We start from the raw sequence: 23,168 nt of genomic DNA, 5'->3' as shown, positions 1-23,168 counted from the left end.
AGAAGGGCTGGAGAAGAGGAGATGGGTTCTGGAAAGTTCTGGGGCAGGATAAAGGTAAAGAAGGGCCGGTGACCTACTTCCTGGCATCAGGTTTGAGCCACTGGGTGCCCTTTACAGAGTTGGAGAAGACGGTCACAGAACAGGTCAAAGGCAAAACAAACAAACAAAAAACACACTGAAGATGTGGTTGGGACAGAGCGTGTACTGCCTTTCAGACGTGCACCACAGGGTTATATGTGAGTCTGCGCTCAGAGGAGAGCTCGGAGTGAAAATCCAGGTCCCTGGAGGGCTCGGGAGGTGGTCACGTGGCTGCTGAGTGCAGCTGGGGCAGGGACAGCGGACCAGGAGCCCAGGTCCTGACTGCCTGGAGCTCTCACCTGCCGGGGCTGGGGGTGGAGGGGGCTCAGGGTCTTAGCCGGGGAAGTCCGGGGACAGGTCCTGCTCTTTAGGGCCCAGAGGGGCTGGGGAATCCAGAGGCTGGGCCCCCAGGTACTGGGCTGAGATGGGCACTCACCTCTGACCTCCTCCACGGATGTGGGCTGACAGCACATCTCGGGAAACAGCCATAGGTCTTCGCCCAGTTTTGGGACGTGACTCCTTTGTACCCATGAACCTGTGACAGTAGCAAAGCTGGGTCACCGCTGTCCTGCCATGGAAGAGGTGGGAGGCTGGGGCCACGAGCCGAGCCCAGCTCTTTCTCTGCTATCACCCCCTTTCTAGGGCCATCGGGACTATGGAACAGCTACATGGGCTTCCGTCATTATCTCCCTTGACGCTCAAGGTCAGGTGAGCAGATCACACAGCAGACTTTGACCATTCTTAGAAAAAGGGGTGAGGTCAAGGTGAAGCCTGAAAAAGCAGGACTTGGGGCTCCTGCCCCAGTCCTGGCACCTCTCTGAGGGACACAGTAGAAGGTGTACTCTGGCCCAGCAGGGTGGTCAGAAAGGGGCTGCCTGAGCTGGCATCTCCCAAGGACTTGAAGGTGACCTTTAGCTTTCTCACCAGGCTTCTGAATGAAAGGGGCACATCTGGAAGCCTCCACAGCAGCCTTCTGGCCTCTGGGCCATAGCAGGAGCCCTGGGGGTAAGACTCCCATTTGTTGGACACTGACTGGGATGAGCGCTGTGCTGGGACTCTGCAGGCATCATATCTTATGTAGACCTTGCAATAATGCCACGAGACAGGTAATATGACTCCCATTTTCAGGAGCAAAACAGGCTCAGAGAGGTAAAGTAACTTCCCCAAGCTCACACAGCAACCGAGTGTGGACACTAGACTCCAACACTCACCCTCCCTTCCATGCCTTCCCCAACACCCCAGTGTCTCCTCGGAGCCTCCAGTCCAATTCAAAAGGGTCCCCATAGCTTTCCTTGGCCCCAGAGTTGACGCACACCCCACTCACAGGCCCAGCTGGGCTGACCGGGCCATTCCGTGTGGCCCTGCCATGGCTCCAGCGGTGGGTCAGTGGCCTTGGCTTCCTCCAGGAACAGAGCCCTGGGCAGCAGGGTGCAGAGGCACAGCCAGGGGGCTAAGCAGGCAGGACAGCGACCTCAGTGCTCAGGGCTGACCTGGAAGCTGCTGCTCGGGGCTTTGGGCCCATCAAGGGTGAGGAAACAGTTGGGACAGGCTCCACCCAGACCCAGCACGGGGGCCCACCGGCGCCCCAGGGCCGAGCCAAAGCAAGCTGGCTGCTCAGAATTCAAAGGGTGGCTGCTCTGTTGCTGGAAGCTGCCCGAGCTCTGATTCCAGCTCTGGGAGTTCTGGAGCGAAAGGACCCTCCAGCCTTGAAACTGGGTCCTCAGTACCAGAGATCAGGGGAGGCTGCGATGTGGGGCCTGGGGGGTCCTATCGGGGCTCTCTCCGTGCGCTGCCTGTGTGGCTGCCGTCTGTGTTCACGTGTAGGTCCCTTCGTCAGACCTGGGGAGGAATACACCGAGCCAGAGCAGAATTCGTCACCCCAATATGCCTTTGGGGCTAGTGATTATTTTAAACTGGTTATTTTTAAGAGAAGAAAGACTCAGGAAAAACCTTGAACTTCCCCCTAACTGCCTCAGAGAATTTAGCTGGAGAAGCTGCTCCAGGAAGGGAACTATCATCACGGATAACAGTGGCTGAACGTGACCTAGTGTGACAGGCAGGGGGACCCTCTCTGTGACCCAGTGTCAAAGGGCCCGGGACGCCGATTCACTAAACATCGGCGTTTCTATCTCCATGTGAATAGCCCTCCTGTCTGTTCAAGTCCCAGTCCCAAACCTTGAAGCGTCCGCCTTCTCCCCAGCTCAAGATGTGAGCCCCAGCTGCCGGTGTGTCCTGGGTGCTCGCACTCTATGGGGCCCCTGTATGTGCAGGTAATCGGTGTCTAAATCTTTTGTGGTAAATTCGTAAATAAATATATCATTTTCTCCTGTTAGTCTGCCTCGTGTCAATCTGCTTTTGATTGCAGCCACAAGGGTAGAGGAAAATTATTTTTGCTTCCCCCACAAGATCATGCTGGCCACTGTTGTGGGGAGACAGAACAGGACGCCGGAGGCTGAAACACTGAGGGTGGGCGAGGACGAGGACCCTGGGCCCGGGCGAGGACGAGGACCCTGGGCCCGGGCGAGGATGAGGACCCTGGGCCCGGGCGAGGACGAGGACCCTGGGCCCGGGCGAGGACGAGGACCCTGGGCCCGGGCGAGGACGAGGACCCTGGGCCCGGGCGAGGTTTTCCAATAGTCTTCCTGCTCCGGGCTTTAGGGAGGATGGACCGGCTCCTCACCCACGCTCTGCTCATGAACTCTGGGAACATTGACGCAAGAAACGCCCAAACCTGTAGAGATTGTTCATGAGTTTATTTGAGCCAAACTGCCCACATGTTCTGGGGAGCAAGATCTCAAGTGCTCCCCAAAATAACAGTTTTGCAGTTTCTTTCATGCGCTTGAAATCAAGGAGGGAATGTGAAGCGGTGGGGAAAGAAAGCAAGGGGATTGGAACAGGACAGCTAAGATGATGTGCTCTCTTGAGGGTGGTTATTGCAAGGGTGTGTTAACCTAGATGCCCAGAAACAACGGACAGGGCCGGCTTAAGGCAAAGATAAACCTTTTACTAAACAAGTTATAAGCCTGGGTGAGACTACTCACCGTGACCCCCCCCAGTTAGGACTTTATGATCAGATCGCCGTGAGGTTACTTTCCATAGAACCTCCTTTTTTTGTCCACAAACCTCAATTTCCTCCTCAATAGGGTGAGTGCACTTTTGCCTAATTCTCCGGGTCGACGCGAAGGTCAGAGATGTGTGAGGGCGCAGAGACACAAGTAGAGTTGACATGGCAGCAGGCTCTGGCGCCTGACCCCGCTGCGAGCCTGCTGGTGCGATCCTGGGACCGGCTGCCGGGCCACGTCCCTGCGCTCGGGGCCTGGCACAGAGCCTGCGCCCAGGGCGCGTGTGTGCATCTTGGCTTCTCAGATCTCTCCGAGCGAGACCGGGTGTCCAGGGGCAACGTGAGCAACAGCTCTGGAGTTTGGGGAAGAAAGGCCAGGCTGGAGGAGTGGCGCTGGGGTCAGCTCTGTCCACGAGAAGTCCTGGAACAAGGTGGGTCAGTCACACCGTGTCCCCAAACCAGGATTTCCACTGAGCACAGAAATGCACCTCCCAAGGCAGATGTGCCAGGGGGGCTGGCCGTGAGCGCCCCACAGGGAACCTGGCGCATGGACTGGGTTGCACAGAGGCAGCTCAGCACCAGCGAGGGCGTCCCAGAGGGCAGCGTGGGACCCGCGCAGCGCCAGACCACGGAACTGCCAGCTTTGGGGCACGGGCTGTGCTGTGAGCTGAATTGGGTCCCCTCGAATTCCTCAGAAGATAACTGTATTTGGCAATAGGGCCTTTCAAGAGGTTCTAAGTTAAAATGAGGGCATTGTGGTGGGCCCCGATCCAGTATGACTGGTGTCCTAACGGATTAGGACACAGACGTGTGAGGACACGGGAGGTCAGCCTCGATATGCCAAGGAGAGGCCTCAGGGGAATCTGGCCACCGGCACCTTGGTGAACTTCCAGCCTCCAGGGTGTGAGAAAATACATTTGTGTGGTTGAAGCCCCCAGTCCGGGCGCTTTGTCAGGACAGCCCCCTGACAACGCACCATGCTGCAGGCCCTTGGCGCGGGGTCCACGGGCCCTCTGTGAGTGAGGAGAGCAAGGCTGGGTCTCCTTGCTCTGGGCCGTTTGCCCTGAGCTACGCAGCAGGCAGGGCTCATGCACCCAGGGCCCCGCTCCACTGCCTCCTCATTAAACCCCAGACTCTGCCTGGGAAGGGCGGGGCTTGTGGGGGAGGCCTTGGGGCTGAGGGTTGGAGAAAGCACCTGTCAGGCTGGCTACTGTCCCTTCTCCACACCTACCGTCCCAGAGCCCTAGAAGGGGGCCCAGGGGTTATGGCCAAGAGGTGGGAGGGCATCAAGCCCAGGGGACAACAGGGGAGTGCTGAGGGACAGCCTGGTGTTTTCCACTCACCCTCAAACCCTGTCCCTACGACTTCAGGTATGGCCCTGCTCGTACCCACGGAGGCCCCTTTCGGCGACAGCCGGACCCAAGTTTCCTCCTTTTGGGGAATGCAGTCTGCCCTGGGACATTCTGGAAGCCAGCCCCATGGGTGTAGTGGACTGGGAAGGGCACCCCTCCTTCTCTGCTGAGATGCCCTGGAGCCTGGGGTCACGCGCCAGGCTTTCCTTCGTTACCCTGAACTATTGCCTTTGGAGGGGACGCTTCCTGCTCCACTCGAAGGCAGTCACATCCATTTTATAAATCGCCTCTATTGAAGGCGTGTATGAAATTACTCGAACAGAAATATACAAATCAGCAAAAACGATACGTGCTGGTTCATTCGATCCGCGTCGCCACCATCCGTGGTTGAGGTCTATGGTTTATGGCCGATTCCTTCTCGTCTGAAGGACTCAGCTTGCTCGATAACTGCTGAGTCTTAGCTTCTTTCACACAGTTGTTGGCAGGGAAACTAATGTCACCGCGTCAGTGGTCACTGATGCTTGTTTTTTGGTCTCTTCCCTCCTGCACTTGTGAGTCAGTGAGAACCAGCTCCTGCGTGTGCCACGTGTACGCAGCACCTCAGCTCATTTCTCTGGGACACAGGGAACATTCTGACACGTTGAACGAGTCCCACCTTCCTTCCTTGTCCCACTCCGCCAGCTCTTTCTCTCTCAAATACGACGGAGGGCATGCAGCTCATTCAATACAAGACACAAGTGGATGGCACTGTGGGGTTCAGAACGAGTCACCCAAAGATGTGCCTCTGTGATATGTGGATGGTTTTCAGCCCTGTGGGCTCAAGAGAAACTTCTGCCCCTACCCTCTCCACTACCTAGAAGAACTTGAATTAGGGGCCTTGCCTACAGTAAGAGATGGTCTGAGATTATGTTTTATGACCTCTCGATATGGCAGAGCAAACCTCTAATTACTGGACAGCTGCTCTTCTAATCATCCTTCAGTGACCTTCCTCCCCTCTCAAGCCCCAAGGTCATCACTGGCTTGGCATGTCTCCTACACCCAGGGTCCTTTCTGTCTTGGACCCTCTCATGCATGTGGGGTCTCTGACTCCCTCATGCATGCGGGGTTTCCATACATATGCATGTGTTAAATTTGGTTATTTTCTCCTGCTAATCTGCCTCGGGTCTATTTGGTTATTAGACCAGGTACAAGAGCCCACAGAGCCACGCTTCCTCCTCCCCACTGTCTAAAATGCCCCTGCCTCTCAGCTCCTCTTCCACATGAATCCAGGAAAACTGACGGAGGCCATGACCAAATGTCCATCCCTGAATCTAGTCAAGTAGCAACTCAGACCACTGCTTTGGGCTTTCTCGGGAATCTTCTTACCTTGAGTTGAATAAACGAAGAATTTGTTTCTGTTTTCCAAAGTCTGACACAAGCCAAACAGTCACCAGGGTCTCCGATGCTGACATAGTCTGCCTTCTGTCTTGGCACTAACATGGGCAACAGTGATAAAATGCATGAGGAGGGGTTAAGTCATAACCAAGGGCCTTTTGAACATGGAAGTTAGTTTCTAATTGATAAAAAGTGAGCTTACAACATGCAGAATAGGAGAAAGTATTTGCAAATCATATAACTTATAAGGGGAAAAGTCCTACAACTCAACAACCAATAAAACAAACAACCTGATTTGAAAATGGCCAAGGAACTTGAACGGACCTTTCTCCAAAGAAGATATACAAATGGCCAATAAGCACATGAAAATATGTTCAATATCACAAAGTATTAAGGAAAAGAAAATCAAAACCACAGTGAGATGCCAGTTATACCCATTAGGATGGCTATTATACATATAAAAACCAGCAAGTGTTGGTGATGATGTAGAGAAATTGAAACCCTGTGCATTGCTGGTGGGAATGTAAACAGTATGCTCGTTCCTCAAAAAGTTAAACATAGGCCCGGCCAATGTGGCTTAGTGGTTGAGCATTGACCCATGCACCAAGGGATCACTGATTCGATTCCCGGTCAGAGCACATGCCCAGGTTATGGGCCAAAACCCCAGGGGTGGGCATGCAGGAGGTGGCTGATCAATGTTCTCTCTCATCGATGTTTCTATCTCTCTCTCTCCCTCTCCTTTTCTCTCTCTCTAAAATCAACAAAGAAAAAAAAGTTGAACATAGGATGACCATATGATCCAGCAATTCCACTTCTGAGTTTATACCCAGAAGAACTAAAAGCAGGGACTCTGAGAGATGTGTGCACACCCATATCCATAGCAGCATTATTCACAACAGCCAAAAGGTGGAAGCAACCCGTGTCAACCGACAGGTGACGCAGGAAAGAAGTGGCATATCCGTGCACTGGAATATTATTCAGTCTTAAAAAGAAAACAAATTCCAACACCTGCTACAACATGAGCCTTGAGGATCTTACTAAGTGAAATAAGCCAGTTGCAAAAAGACAGCCGCTGCATGATTCCACTCACATGGAGTAGCTACAGTAGACAGATTCACAGAGACAGACCGTGGAACGGGGGCTGCCAGGCGTGGGTGGGAAGGGAGATGGAGAGTTACTGTCTAATGGGGATAGAGCTGCTGTTTGGGGAGATGAAAAGGTTGTGGAGATGGGTGGTGGGAACAGTTACACAGCAATGCGAATGCACTTAATGCCACTGAGCTGCACACTTGACCATAGTTAAATTGATAAAATTTGTTAGCTATATTGTACCACAATTTTTAAAAAGTGCGCTTACAAGAGTAGAAACATCATTGGTATTCTTTCAAAAGCAGGTAATAGCCTCAAACCCTTCTATATAAATATGACAAACATGTATGTAGGTAAACCGACGAAATAATTCCACTTCTACCTTATAAACATGAAAGCTGTGAATGCCTACAGTAATCCTAAGTACTTCAGCTGTGCTATTAAAATAACTAGCACGTGCCCAGCCAGTGTGGTGCAGTGGTTGAACGTTGGCCCATGTACGGCGAGGTCGCCGGTTCCGTTCCCAGTCAGGGCACATGCCCAGGTTGTGGGCCAGGTCCCCAGTGGGGGGCATGCAGGAGGTGGCCAATCAGTATTCTCTCTCACTGATGTTTCTGTCTCTCTCTTCCTTTCTCTCTAAAAAATAAAATAAAATAATATAAATAATAATGATAACTATGAGTTTGTGTTTCGTGCAGCAGAAACCCACTGATGTACATTGCAGTTTATCCCGTGAATCCCAGCGAAGGTCCATAGATGTCTAGAATCTGGATGTGTCTCCTTCTGAACGCACACCAGAAGATATGCCCGAGGTCTTAATAAGAGACCCACCAAGGCTTGGGATAGTGGAAAAGCCACACAAGTGGCCATCCATCTCCCCCAGCAGGACATCACAATCAAGACTTGGGCTGGGCCAGTGTGGCTCAGTGGTTGAGCATCAACCCATGTACCAAGAGGTCATTGGTTCGGTTCCGGATCAGGGCACATGCCCAGGTTGTGGGACTGATCCCCAGTAGGGAGCATGCAGGAGGTGGCCAATCGATATCCTCTCTCATCGATGTTTCTATCTCTCTCTTCCTCTCCCTTTTCTCTCTCTAAAAATAAATAAAGAAAATAAATTAATTAAAAAAACAAACAAACACTTGGAACCATCACAGGCTCATCGGAGAAGACTGCGGTTCGTCCAGCTTTGGACGAGAACTGCTTTAGAAGGTGTTACCAGAGAACAGTTGCCCGAGATTCGGAACTTTAAAAGGCAATGGAGCATGTGTATTATGTGGCCAATGTCTTCACTTGGCTATGAAACTAAAACCAGCCCTCGCTGCTCTCACATGCTGAAGAAATCGGGAGGGCGGCTCTGTCGTCCCACCAAAGGAGACAGCACTGCTGCAGCAGCGTTTGTTCTCGTGGAAGCTGTCGCCGCGACAGGTCGGAGGTCACCTGGTATGCTGCGCCCGCAGACCTAACGTGGCTGGAGTACGGGTGCTGAATGGATAGCGTCGGCAGCACAGAAACTGTGATGTCTTTCCGTGGGCCAGGAAAGGAATGGCCTGTTCTTGTTCTACAGAGAATGGAAATCGGAAGTCAAACACCCTTCGTATTCCAAATCAGGGTCTCAAACATTTTGTCATTTTCATCTAAATTGTTAGGAGGTTTGGGATTATTCGTTAATCTGTCCTCCAATACACTGTTTAATATAGCGCTGAATACATGATGCAAGTTGTCAACACATGAGTGATAAAAAAAAAAAAAAGAATTGGAACTCATTTTCCCATCCATTCTTTTATGCTTTCATTCTCTGTTTTATTCAGCAAACATCTAATGAGCATCTCCAAAATGCCAGGCAGTACTGGGTTAGCATCAAGGATGAACCACCTAGACAAGGGCCCTACAGTCTAAAAGGGGAGGCAATTAACAACTGGGTGCAAGAGCCGACACTTGGGAGAAACTTCCGCAGTGGCTAAGATAAGGAAATATTTGATCATGTGTGGCAGGGTGGATTCCTTGGAACAGCAAACTACGGAATTCCCCACCCAAATCTTGTTGCAAAAACCTTTGAGCTTCACTCTGGCTAATGTGGCTCAGCAGTTAGAGGGCCAATCTGAGCACCAAAGGGTCTTGGGTTCGATTCTTGGTCAAGGGCACATAGCTGGGTTGCAGGTTTGATCCCCGGCCCCATCTGGGGCACATGTGTCTCTCACATCGATGTTTCTCTCTCTCTCTCTCTCTCTCTCTCTCTCTCTCTCTCTCTTCCCTTCCCTCCCATTCACTCTCTCTAAAAAATAAGTGGAAAAAAAATCCTTGGGTAAGTAGTAACCAAAAAGAAACAAAACAAGAAACCTTTGAGTTTCTGACCTACATATTTTAACCATTGTTTGCTTTTATTTACTTTTTTCTCCTCACCCGAAGATATTTTTGCATTTATGTTCAGATAGAGTGGGAGGGAGAGAGGGGGAAAGAGAGAGAGAGAAACATCAGTGTGAGAGAGACACATTGACTGGTTGCCACCCACACGACCCCAACAGGGGCTGGGGACAAACTGCAACTGAGGTACGTGCGCTTAGCGGGAACCGAACCCGGGTCTCTCTGGTCTGTGGGCTGACGCTCTAACTGCTGAGCCAAACCGGCCAGGGCAACCATTGTTTGCTTTTAATTTGTGCTCCTGGTAATATTGGTGTGAGCAATGTGGAAACTGGCTTAGAGTCACATAAAGGCCTGAGACCATGGGTTCGTTATACTCCCAGAGAGACAGAAATAGCTTTTTGTCCCGTCTATTCTAACAGACTCACTTTTAGAAAACATTCTTCCTGGAAACCTTGGACACTGCTAGTGACAGCCGCTAAGTGTGGGGACAGACCTGAGTCGACCTCAGCTCCCTGTGGGGAGCTCTGTGTCCCCGGGTGTGGGTATAGGAGAGAACAGGGGTCTGCCTCGCCTCTTTGCAGAAAGGCTGTTTCCCTTAGCACAGAAGGCGAATTTGTTATTCGTGCCTTTGTAGTCATGAAACGAAAGCAACATTTTATAATGAAATCAATTTGGACACACTCTCAGTAAGCTGTACTTAAAATAGCACCTGAAAATCTTCCTTGTCCCCTTTGCCACACAGTTACAGCAGTGACCCCCAAAGCAGACTGGGAAACACAACTCTGGACGTGCCTAGTGTTCTAGAATAACCTGAAGACCTTCTCCAGTCTAGCAGCCTGCATGACCCTCGATACCAAACGCCTGGTGGGATTTTTGTTGCAATGCTATGGACTTGATTCATTTGACCCCATTTGCCAGAAGAGTAGAATTTCTGAGGCATTGCTGACGGTCGACGGGGATTGCTAGTAGAATATTGGAAACAGATAAGCAGGGCAGACGGGTTTGCTGACTGTGCTCCTAATGACGGATGTTTCCTCTCCTCCAGCTGTTCCCTTGCAAATAAGTCTGGACATATTATAAAATAATGTTACCTGGCTTGTGTAGTTATTCCCCGGGTCCCATACTTGCCTTTTAAGGGAGCGCTTTAATTCTCTGACATGAAAGGGACGAGGTGGTGGTGTGGCTGGAAATCAAAGCCCTCACAGGCCTTGCCCTAAGACACGCCGAACAGCTTATGGCTAATACTTCTGTAGCATGTCCTCTGGACCAAGCACCATTCTAGGGCCCTGCATACAGCAACTCGTAATACGCACCACCACCTATGAGTTTGGTGCAATTAATGTCCCCTTTTTAGAGGCGAAGAGACTGAGGCACAGGAAACCCTTTCTCCAGGTCACCAATGGTAAGTGGTAGACCAGGAGCCTGATCTAGATATTCTGACTCCAGACCGAGAAAGGAGATTTTTGATAGAAAGAGCTCAGCCTTTGGAACCAGAGAGCATGCATCTCAATCTAGGCTCTGCCTTTAACTAGCCACGGGACCTTGGGCAAGTTATCTGAGCCTTAATTTTCCTGTCTGTTAAGTGGGAAAGATAGCGAGAGTGTGTGTAAAGCTCCAGGCACATGGGGGTACTCAATGACAGCTGGGAACATTTCTGACCCACCCCTTGCTTTCTATACACACATATCCTTTTTGCCTGGATAATTTATACTCATCATAATTCAAAGTCAGCTTAGAGAGGCCGCCATCCCAAGCTTTCCCTGCCGAGGTGCAGCGAGGGAGGTGTGCTTCCGACCGGGAGCATACCCTGCTAGGGGACAGGGAGAAGGGGCACGTGGCCCAGCCTGGGGACTTGGCGGGGAACACTGCAGGCCAAAGGACCCATTAGCTCTAGTGGAGAATCAGCGTGGTGGGCACCGGGACTCGGGATCCGTGATGCTGGAGGGCAGTTAGCAATCAGGAGCAGTGGGGTCAGGAAGGGAGGGGCCAGGCAGTGCAGGGCTTTCTCGGTGGGTGGGGGGCAGCGGGGAGGCCCTGCAATGTTTGAATCAGACCCTGTGCGGAGACCAGTCAGGAGCTAGGAGTGGCAGGACTCTGGGCGGGTGATGACAAGGACTCTGGGCAGGCGACCAACAATGCCAAGAGACAGCGCCAGTGGGACGTGGCTTCTGGAGGAGGCTAGAGGGGAATTCTTAGAACACCCACTCTTTGTCCCAAGAACAGCAGTATCACAGCCGAGTTAGCTTTATTGAACAAGAGTTCCAATCTCTGTGGAAATGCTTCAACCTTCACTGATTCTGCTGCAAAACTGTGAATTGATTAGTCAAAGGGAAATCACCCCCTGGCCATCTTATTTTGTCCCCTCACAGAACACTGATCATCCTTAGAGATAAAGTGACACATTTATATCCAGAGAATGAATCCCACATGATTTTTCCTATATCTAAAATTTTTTCTATATGTCAAATTGTACTATTTCATTGAAAGAAAATCACCTTTCAGACAAGGCTACTGGTCTGAGAGATGTGGGTGAGGCTGATCTTGGTGCCAAGAGCAGTAGCCAAACAGGGGAACGGGTTGGAGCACCTGCTGGGGCCTGGCACGCATCAAACCCTGAAGCTTCGAGACCACTGGCGGGTCCCTGGCATCAGCTTCAAGTCCCTGAATGAGGACCTGACTCCCCTTGGTGGGCCTGGAAAGGAAGGAAAAAGCAATCCACACCTGTCTGGACCCACTCGCCTCATACTGAGTGAACGGCTAACCCAGGAAGGCTCCACTGAAGGTGAACAGGAAGTCCTAACGTCCTCCACCCAGGGACCCCATCTCCTTCCTTCTCTATCTGTGTCCAGTGTCCACATCCTTAATGTGTCCTCTTTTCAGATCAGGGATCTGGAAGACAACACAACCCAGGAAAGTAAATGGCAGAATGCAAATGGGTCTGGTGCAACGTGTGATGGAGACCCCTGTGAGGAGGCACCTCCCTCTCTGCTCCCCATAGTCCACCCCCCCTCAACATAACTCTCCATTACTTAGGAAAGGAATGACCATTTATTGAGCAACTACTATGTGCTAGGTGCTCTGTGGGGTTGGGGGTTTGGAAGATGGATGTTTTTTAACCTTGGGTTAAGCACTCTCAACCTGTGTTAATGCATTCTTGGAATCCTGGGGGGTGGGGACCTGGCCCATCCAGGTGTATTTGGTGCTTCATTTGCATGTGAATAAGGGTTTGTTATCTTTTGGCTTCAAGGTCTCTTCCGAAAAAAGCAAGAGACAAAGCTAGGGTGTATGTTTGCAGCAATGCCATCTGAGGAAATAATTTACTTAAATCCACTTGTGACCTGGGGGTACCAATCTGCAAGTAAAATGAGACTGTGTCCAGAGAACCGGAGCATTTGCTACCCCGAAAGCTCCCCTCACTCCAAGCACGTGTGCTTGTAGTTCATTGCGTTGCAGCGATCCCGGCAGGCGGAGAGGCGGCAGTGCGCTACAGGATTGCTATTTAACCTTACCCATAACCCCGAGGTAACGGGAAAGCTCAGAGAGGGTAGGGAATCTGCCCAAAGCCACACAGAGCTGCTGAACGGAGATTCAAATTCAGGGCTGACTTGTAGGCATCAAACTGCCTCCCTTCAGAACCATGAGGTCTCAGTGAGTCCTCACTCCTGCCTGGAAATGGTGGTTGTTCGGCTCCCGCCAAGCGGCCGTGACTGCGTCCCCTTCCCAGGCCGTCTCGCGGTTCTCAGGCTCTCGCTGGCGGTCTGCACGCAGGGCTGTTTGGCTTCCCTTCTGGAGCCTGAGCCCCACAGTGGGTCACAGCAACAAGCACCAGGGACCGAGCAGGAGCAGCAGGACGGCAGCTGGGACATGCAGGTTTCCTCCTAACACAGCCTTGAACCGTGACAGGATGTGGAAAAGGCTCGAAGGTCCAGCTTACGATCTTGAAACCTTCAAGGGATAGGACCAGAGAGACGAGGCTCGTGGGCTCACAGCTGTCTCCCCGGCATCGTGGCAGCATCCCCCCCCAAACACCCCTCCCCGCGGTGCCTGCTGCTGCTAACAAAGCCACAGCCACGCGCGGAGCTGTTCTGAGCAGCCAGCCAGCCCACGGGCACCCGCCTGCAGGCCTCCCCACTTCGAACAGTGAGCCCCAATCACTGTCGGATGCCATCGCTCTCCCTCAGCGGCTCTCTGCCAGTGGCTCAGCTCAGCCCGGCCTGGGGGGCTCATCGAGCTGTGGCCGGCCTCTGAGCATGCGCGCTCCTCCCCGCTGGGCGCCATCTGCTCCCCATGTCTTTTCTTCCTGTCTACCTTGAGTATGGAATTAACTGCAAGACAGCAAGCTCCTAGAGGGCGGGGTCTGCATCTTACTGCCTCTTACTTACTGCATCTTCTCAGTATCTAGCACTCTCCCAACACACGTAAGTGCACAGTAAAAGCCCATGAAATGAGCAAATGAATGCATGAGCGAGTGCATGAAAGAGAGGCTGCATCAACGCAATGAAAAGGAAGCATCAGTCATGACTGTTCCTTCCAAGAGGTGACAGTGACGCTAGTGGTGAAGCCCCTTGTCAAGCAAGTGGCTCAACCGAATATCCCACTCTGTGCTCAGCTGCCGTCTCTCCTCGGGACCCCCACCCTCTCCCGGGAAGCACCAAGGGCCCCAGGGCGGCACCATCCTTACCCAGTTCTCCATATGCTAGGACAGCTCAGGAGTAAGCACTCGGTCCTCCTCTGCAGTTTCCATCAGGACTGGAATGAGGATCTGGGGAGGAATGACAGGTGCAGCTGGAGAGAGAAGAAATGTCCCCATCTTGCACCCTCCACCACTTAAGTCTCCCCTCCCCTGGCACAAGGAGACGCGGTGGCTTCTCCACTACTAATACCCGCGAAGGACCCCGCAGCACAGTGGGCCTGGCTCTGTTTCTGGCATGCTTTGCATGAAGGAGGAACCCCTCTTACTGGAGACCTAGAATAGTGTTGTCAAACAGTAGAAAAACTACATAATAGTCTTTGTCTCCGGAGCATCTGATATTTGTCCTTTACCCCATCCCTGACACAGGACTCCTAAAACCCTTAAAAATTCCTAAGTAAAAAGACCACTAGGAGCATCTTTTGTTCTAGGGAGGTAACATTGGTATTTCCTGGATGGGGGCTGGTCACCAGAAAGACCAAGCCAGGATTAGAAGTTTGAGGTTTCCAGCCCACCCTCCACTTCTCTAGAGACGGGGGAGGGACTAGAAATAAAATCAGTGATTGATCATCCCCACGTGAGGAAGCGTCAGAAAAATCTCAGTAGTGTGGGGCTTGGAGAGCGTCCACACCGGCGAACACATCCCTGTACCCGGGGGAGGGGGGGGGTGATGCACTCAGCTCCCCAGGGACAAAGCTCCTTTGCTCAGAACCCTTCCAGACCTCACCCTGTGTATTTCTCCATATGGCTGCTTATCTGTGTCCCTTCTCACACCCTTTACTGAGCTGGTAACTGTAAGTAAGTCTCCCTGAGTTCTGTGAGCCACGATAGCAAATACCTGATCGAACCCAAGGAGGGGGTTGTGGGAGCCTCACATCTATAGCTGTTGGTCAGGAACACAGGTGACCACTGGACTTGCGACTGGGGTCTGAAGTGTGTGTGTGTGTGGGGGGGGGGGGCTGTCTTGTAGGACTGAGTCTTTAACATGTGTGATCTGACGCAATCTTAGAACTGAATTCAATTGTAGGATACCAGCCGATATTGCAGGGAATTATTTGCTGGGGGGGAAACCCTCACACATTTTGTGACCAGAAGTGTTAGAAGTGAAGGGTCTTGTGTAAAAGTAAAGGAGGAAGAGACGGGGTTTTTGGAATACAGATGAACTTTGCAGTGTAGTGACTGACACAGGTTTGTGTGTAAGGAGAATTCGAGGGCTGGCCCAATTCGTGTGACTCATATTCTTGGCACTGAATGGATGGCACCAGAAAGGAAGAAAGACACCCTTGAATGAGATCAATATTCCTTTTCTTTGAATTAAACAGATGCCCAAAAAGGGCAGCCAAGATCTAAAGTGAGTAGGTCGGCCACAACTGTTATCAAGGTCACTTTGAGGTGGCAGAAAGGACTTCCCTTTTATCCACTGACAAGTGGGGTGTGGAGAGATCCTGAAAACCTCTATTTATGCTCTTTGTTCTCATCCTACCATTGTAATTTCCAAGCAGCTTCAATTTGTCCTTGATTAAGAAATTTGCACTACTTTTTTAGCTGCATGCAGAACCATGTGCTTCTCACAGCATCCCGCCCTCCAAATGGTGAAGGACCAGGGGGCATTCAAAGGGCTTTTGGTGAAGGACCAGGGGGCATTCAAAGGGCTTTTGTTGCTGAGACTCATCTGAGGCTGCCGTGGGCTGTGTCACTCTAGAATGTCATCAGTCAAAATGTAGGCTGGTGGTGGGTGCATGGGAGCAGGTGGGCGAGGAGGAAGATCTGACAGGCACTACAGAAGAAAGGGGTTCCCAGCTTGAGCACCATTGGGGTTCACCTTTCCAAAGACATTGTCATTATGTTCCTCTATGTCTTGAGAGATTCTGCCCATCAAAATGCAGGCTTGTAATTTTTGTCAATCACGGAGCGATGATAAGGACAAGGGGCGTTAATCGAACTACTACTATGTGCTAGGTCCTGCTCTAAGCATTTTATATGCATTAACCCATGGTACCCCTTCACAGTTCCATAGAGTAGGCACCATTCTTTCTAGTTCCATATTACAGAACAGCTACAAAGAACAGAGTACTTAAGTGTCTTGAGCAAGGTCACATCCGGATCAGATCCCAGGCCGAATTGCTGTCCGGCCCACTCTTAACCACTATGCTCTAATTTGTCCTGCCTGCAGACCGGACCCATGAGGTCGGACCCTCTTCTGCTTCACTGGTCTGGTATCTCCACAGTCTAGCACAGTGCCTGACACACAGAGATGTTCACACTGGACTGAATTGACAAGATAACCAGGGTTCCTGTGTGAACTGAGGTCCACGAAAATGCAATTTCCCTTCGGTTTTGAACATTTTGGATGTAAACCGGAGACCCCATCACTCCCACTGCAGACCCAGAGATTGGAAACCATGTTCTGCTTGACAAACGAGGAAACGGAGACTCGGACTGACTTGGTCCCATGACAAATTGGAGGCCAAGTCTCCTCTTTCTGAGAACACCTAATGCTCCTTTCACGAACCGGTAGCTCCGTGATCCTGGTCACGCTTGGGAGTCACCCTGGACTATCTGCTGCCCTGAGCTGGGGCATCACCAAGAGACCTGGGCCTCCCAGACCGGCTGCAGTCACCGGGACAGGCTCCTGCTCCGCCCCAACGCCACGTCGAGCATTCCAGGGGAAGCATTAGCAAAAGAGATCCTAAGGGGAACCCTTGAGGGGAGACCCTTCCAAAAGCCCAAAGGAAAAGGATAGAAAGGAGGAAGCTAGCGGCCCTGTCTGTCTGCCCCCAGCTCTGACCCTTGCTGGGGGGGGTCTTTTGGGGGAGGGGAGCAACACTAAGCAGGCACTCACCTTCGGCCCTGTACCTTTGCAGCCCACTTCCAGTTCCTGTCTGTGTTCAGATACGGTTTAGGGGACCCCTGGCAGGGTAGATCAGGGAGTAAAAATAGGAAGATGTTAGTCAATGACTATCTACAGATCCCACCAGGAACCGGCTCTGCACAGGCCAGTCTGCCCAGGGAGAGCCGAGTCTCTGCAGGAAGAGAGGACAGCACCCGGGTCACGCCTGTCACCCAGTACAATCGGGCCTGAACCTGCAAGGCCTAGTGGGCACCCAGGGTTCGTGGAGAGGGCTGTTGCACGGAAGCCGGCCCCACAAGACTGTCCACGTCATCCCAGGGCTATGGCGTAAGAGGGAGGGGAGCTTGATTCACTGACTTCCCCATCCAGAGGCCACTCCACTGCCCCGGGAAACCCACTGAAAAGGGACAATGGGGAGGTGGCACACAGGTGCCTCCGGGACAGGTGAGGGCGGTAGGGCTGGACCTAGAACATTCTCCCAGTCCTCACGCGTGGTGGGAGGAGGGGCTCTCGGCCCCCAAGCTTCCCCAGTGGCTCTGGCCCTGGGAACACCTTGGACAAGCCAAGTGCCCTCTGGGACTTTTAATTCTCCGTCCGGAATAAGGAGGTAAGACCAGATTATCCTCCCTTCCAGAGCAAAATCTGAGACTCTTAGATCGTCTCTGCTTACAGAAAAGCAGCAGCAGCAGCTTCGGGGAGAGCTGTGGGAGACGCCGGGGGCTACGCTGCGGCACAGGCTGCTTCGTGGACTCCCCGGTGGGCTGACCAAGGCTGTGCCCACACTGGGCTCTGTGTCCTTAGGTTTGAGGGAAAGATGGAGGTGTGAAGAGAGAGGCACAAAGGAGAGAAGGATGGAAATGCAGTGTCCTTGAGCAAGCCACAAGCTTCAAAGATTTGCAATATTTATTTATTTAAATATGTTTTTATTGATTTTTTAGAGAGAGAAAGAGAAAGGGGGAGAGAGAGAGAAACATCAGTGTCAGAGAGAAACATCGATCAGCCTCCTTCTACATGCCCCTCACTAGGAATCAAGCCCACAACCCAGGCATGTGCCCTGACCAGGCATCGAACCAGGACCTCTCAGTCCACGGAACGGTGCTCAATCCACTGAGCCACACTGCCCAGGCAAAGATTTGCAATGTTTAAATATCCGAAGGGCTATTCAGGAAAGGGGATGTTGGAGCAATTCTTTGTGGTCCCAGAGCAGGGGTCCTGGACTTCAGCATAGAAACAGATCTGAGAGAAGGGACCGAATACTGACGCCAGCTACACCATGGGTGAGTCGTGAGAACAGCAGCTAAGTGAGCGGAGCCAGCACAAAGGACCACGTACACTGTTCCGTTTAAGTGAAATACCTCGAGCAGGCAAATCCAAGGAGACAGAGGGTAGACTGGCGGTTGCCTAGGACCAGGGGGTTGAGAGGAAATTGGGGAGGGTTGACTACGGAAGGAAATGGAGTTTCCTTTTGGCATGATGAAAACGTCCTAAATGGAAGGTGAGGATGACTGCACAGCTCCAGGAGTAGGCTGCAAACCACTGAACCACACTCTCAGAGGGTGAACTCTATGGTGTGTGAGCCAGAGCTCAACTAAGCTGTTAGAGAGAGATCCAATACCTCTAAAAATGTATGCAAACTCAACCAATGGACACAGGCAGTAGTTTGGGGAAAGCAGGAGGGGGTCAATAGGGGGAAAGGGGCGGGGCATCTGTAACACTTTCAACAATAAAGTTTAAAAAAATACGCCCTGGCCAGTTTGGCTCAGTGGTTGAGCGTCGGCCTGTGGATCAGAGAGTCCTGGGTTCGGTTCCCACTAGGGGCACATACCACAATAAATAAATAAATAAATAAATAAATAAATAAATAAATAAATAAATAAATAAAATGTATGCAGCTTTTGAGTTTTTCTGAAGAAAAAACTCAGAACTCTCATTTGATTCTCATAGGGGTCATGACTGAAAAATGGTTAAAAGTGTCTGCTCTGAGGGGCCCATAAATATAAGGCAAAGTGAGCTAAGCTACCCCAAACTAGAGCAGGCAGAGTGTCGTAAGATGGTGAGCTTCCCAACACTGGAGGCATTTAAGCAGAGGCAGGCCAGGCATTCGCGGGGAGGGGGACTGGGCCTTGTCCTGCACCCTGAGGGCACAACTGCCCCTCTTTGGTGACCACCTCTCTTCTGTGTTTTGGGCACCATTCTGTTTACCTGCAACCAGACTCCTTGAACGGTTGCACATAGAACTGGATGTCTTCCTCAGTCACCCAACAGAGCCACAGTGGCCAGGGCACTCAACCTATTCTTCAAGATTCAAAGCAAAATAAAGACATTTTCTGAACCAAAAAAATATGAGGTTACTACTAACAGACTCTTGGGAGAGCTACAAAAGGTCCTTCAGGAACCAAACCTGTAGGGAGAAAAGTTAGACATTATGTCATGGATAAAGAAAAGAAAACATGCTAGATCAGATCTAGTTTTTTGTTTGTTTGTTTTATCCTCACCCAAGGACATTTTTGCATTTATCTTCAGTTAGAGCGGGAGGTAGAAAGGGAGGAAGAGAGAGAGAGAGTGAAACATCAATGTGAGAGAGACACACCGACTTGTTGCCACCCAAATAACCCCAACAGGGACCAGGGACAAACTATAACCGAGAAACGTGCCCTTAGTGGGAATGCAGCCCAGGACTCTGGTCCGCGGGCTGATGCTCTAACCGCTGAGCAAAACCGGCCAGGGCGGATCAGATTATCTGAAAGCCCTGTCACAACACAGACCTACAAGGGCCATCAGACTATTACAAATAGGCTAAACTCCTGAGAGAGGTAGGCAAGTCCTCAGGGGTCACAGCAGAAACAGTTAATGAGCAAAGCTCTGTGCAAAGGCTGCCCCGAGCACTTGCAGATCTTGGTGATGTAAGAATGTGGGTATATCAACCAATGGGAACAGGAGATGAGACTATTGCAGGTAGCAAGTTAAAAATGAGAATCTCCCCAGCCCTCCACAAAAAATCCAATAAATCTGTGATCCTCAGTTAAAGTATAGACTGAAAAACCCACCCCTCATGACAGAGAGATGTCAAAGGAGTTGGTCCATTCAGTTTGGTACTAAGAGGAAACCTAAACATGTTCACCTAGAAATTCATAGCTACAAGCCTGCCTTCACAAGTACTTGGGTTTGAATTTATACTAACTCTGTGATCTGGAAACCCTCAAGATGCAAAGTCATCATCATCAACAACAACAACAACAACAACAACAACAAAGTGAGTCTGGGCTGGTCATATCACCAGGATGCCTGACAGAAGCAGCGAGTGCCAAACCTCAAGAGGAGGATTTCCTCAATCCCAGCTGAAGCAGATTGGTACAGAATCAGTGCTGCTGAAGATGAACTCACAAACCAAAATTGCAAAACTCCCTCTCTTCTTGCTCTCGCACCCCCCAAATCCCATTGCAAGAGACGGCAAACATAGTAAATAGTGAATATCAAATAATAGAACCTGTGAGAGAGGCATAGAGAGAGAGAGAGAGAGAGAGGGAGAAAATGAAAAATGAGTATGCTTAAAATGATTAAAGATATAAAAGAAGAAACTGAAAAACAAGAACAGAACAAGAGATCAGAATGATTTGAAAAAGAACCAAATACAACATTCATAAATTTAAAAAAAATGTTCATTGAAATTTAAAGAAAACTTTAAATATGGGTTAAACTGCAGATTCAATACCACTAAAGACCAATAAGAGGCTAATTTCTCATAAACAATGATAGCATCCTCTAAAAGAAAAAAATAGTCAACCTAAAATTCCATACTCAAACTATTCTTTTTTCAAAACTATTTTTATTTTATTTTATTTTTTCATCCTCACCTAAGGGTATTTTTTCTCCCCATTTATCTTCAGACAGAGTAGGAGGGAGAGAGAAAGAGAAAGAAAGAAACACTGATGTGAGAGAAACACATCGACTGGTTGCCTCCTGCATGACCCTGACCAGGGCCGGGGACCGAACTGCAATGGAGTTACATGCCCTTGACCAGAATCAAACCTGAGACTCTTTGGTCCTTGGGCCAATGTTCTAACCACTGATCCCAACCAGCCAGGGCTTAAAAAAAATATTTTTATTGATTTTAGAGAGAGGGGAACTCAATATAAAAGAGTAAGATGCTAGGAGTGGTCAGCAAAGACAGTGGCAAACAGGAAAGTCTAAGTAGGCACAGACTACATGAAACAACAGTAGTGACAGTGACTACTAACACCTCGAACAGGAGGGTGGGTGAGGGCCTGGCCCAGCTCGCCTTCTGCCTGCACCTGGTGACCCTGCCGATGCCCGTTCCTGACCTGGGTCCTTCTTAGTAGAGGGTGGAGTTGCTGTCACGAGCTCTAAGATTCCTCCAAGCTCTTACTGTTTAAGATCTTGAATCCAAAGTCACTGAAGGAAAGGAACCGGAGGCCCTGTGCTCAGCCCAGGGCCAAGCGGAGTGTTAGTCACCTGCGGGGACCCTATATTAAGCACGTCATAGTTCAGAGCTGGCCGGTGGCTGTTTCTGCTCATAGAGTCAGATGGAGAAATGCTCATTCGATGCTCAGCTGTTCCTGCCATGGCCCTCCTGTCCCCCTTTCCTTCTAAGACTCTCTCTTAGATATTCCTACAATGAGAATGTATTTTTATTATTATTATTTTTATCCTCACCCGAGGACATTTTTTAATGTTTTATTCAGATAGAGTGGGAGGGAGAGAGAAAGAGAGAAACATCAACATGAAAGGGACACATCGAGTAGTTGTCACCCGCACAACCCAAACAGGGCCGGGGACAAACTGCAACTGAGGTACGTGCCCTTAGCGGGAACTGAACGGGGTCTCTCGGGACCACAGGCTGACACTCTAACCGCTGAGCCAAACCGGCCAGGACGAGAATGTATTATCTTTTGTAGGGGACCTCACTTAGAGATGCGATACAGCTCCAGCAGCAAAGGCATCTGGGAAATATTGGACTCCGTTGAAACCTTTGTGACTGTTGAACTCTCTGCAGCCTCAGGCTTGGCTGACTACCCAGAAAATGTATAGAGTGTAATAACTGCCTGTTACCTGTTAGCTTAGAAATGCATCGGTCTTTCTGGTGGTCTACCAATACCCACCGCATGGTTTCACTGTTAACCCCCTATAAGAAAGAGACCCTGTTCTGGGGAAGGGTGTGCATAATTCCCGGCCAGAAACCACTGGGAACACAGCTGCTTTGCCCACGTATGTAAGTTTCTCCTATTAAATCTCTTATGAATTTAGTCCTGGCCTGTTTGGCTCAGCAGTTAAAGCATCAGCCTGAGAACTGAAGGGCTGCAGGTTTGATTTTCACTCAAGGGCACATACCTGGGTTGCAGGTTGGATCCCCAGTCTAGGCCAGGGTCATGTAGGAGGCAACCAATTGATGTGTATCTCTTACATCAATGTTTCTCTCTCTCTCTCTCTCTCTCTCTCTCTCTCTCCCTGCCTCCACTCCACTCTATCCAAAAATCAATGGAAAAATATCCTGGAGTGAGGATTAACAAAAAAAGAAGAAGGAGAAGAAGAAGGAAAAATATACACACACACACACGTATGTAATTAAAACTCTTCTGAATTTGGATATAATTAAAACTCTTCTGAATTTGGATAAGACTACATGTCAGTTCCTTGGACTTGATCCTGATTTTAGACTTTTGGGTCTTTCCCCCAACATAGTACTAATCCTTTAAGGGAAGGGGGAGGGCTGGTACAGGAATAGGTTGGGAGCTGAAGTGTAGTAAGAAGAGAAGAGGATCCAAAGACTCCGAGAAGCCAAGTGGAAAAGCCAGAAGCTGTTCCATTCACACATCTCATTTTGCTGGGTAACTTCAGAACATCTCCTTGGATTCAGGCCTGGATTATTGCAGACCATCAAACTGGGCATAGGCTGTCTCCCTCAGGTCAGGGCAGCGAGGTTTCCTTGTTAGGGAGCTGGGGCACGTGTTCTTTCTGCTGGCAAACCCCAGGTCTTCCTGCCCGACGGGAGCATCGTCACCTTTAATTACTTCATCTACACGTGGTTCTTTGGCCATTTCCAGGAAAAGTGGGCTAAGACACGCCAACGTATTAAACAGAGGTCCTGGGGTGGGGTCAGTGGCTGGATGTGGGCTGAAGGAAAGTGCCCGTGTTGCTGATCTGTTCCGGTGGCGGGGGAAGAGGCACTTGCTGGACACAAAGGGTCTGGATTCACCTCCCACCCCCTCCCCTTCTTACTCACTTCCCCACCCAGGAGCGTTTGATACAAAGAACAGGGAGGCAGGCGGCAAGGGGCTTCAAGATCCATCT

General features: G+C 50.5%; 1 pseudogene; it reads right to left on the bottom strand.

The window, feature by feature from the left end:
• The window catches only part of LOC118643924, a 31,917-nt pseudogene extending 30,616 nt beyond the window's left edge, over positions 1 to 1,301 (bottom strand).
• Between the last annotated feature and the right edge of the window lie 21,867 nt (positions 1,302 to 23,168).

This window comes from Molossus molossus, unplaced genomic scaffold (genome assembly GCF_014108415.1).
Source record: "Molossus molossus isolate mMolMol1 unplaced genomic scaffold, mMolMol1.p scaffold_m16_p_4, whole genome shotgun sequence".
Taxonomy (NCBI): domain Eukaryota; kingdom Metazoa; phylum Chordata; class Mammalia; order Chiroptera; family Molossidae; genus Molossus; species Molossus molossus.
This window is presented reverse-complemented; position numbering and strand designations above follow the sequence as displayed.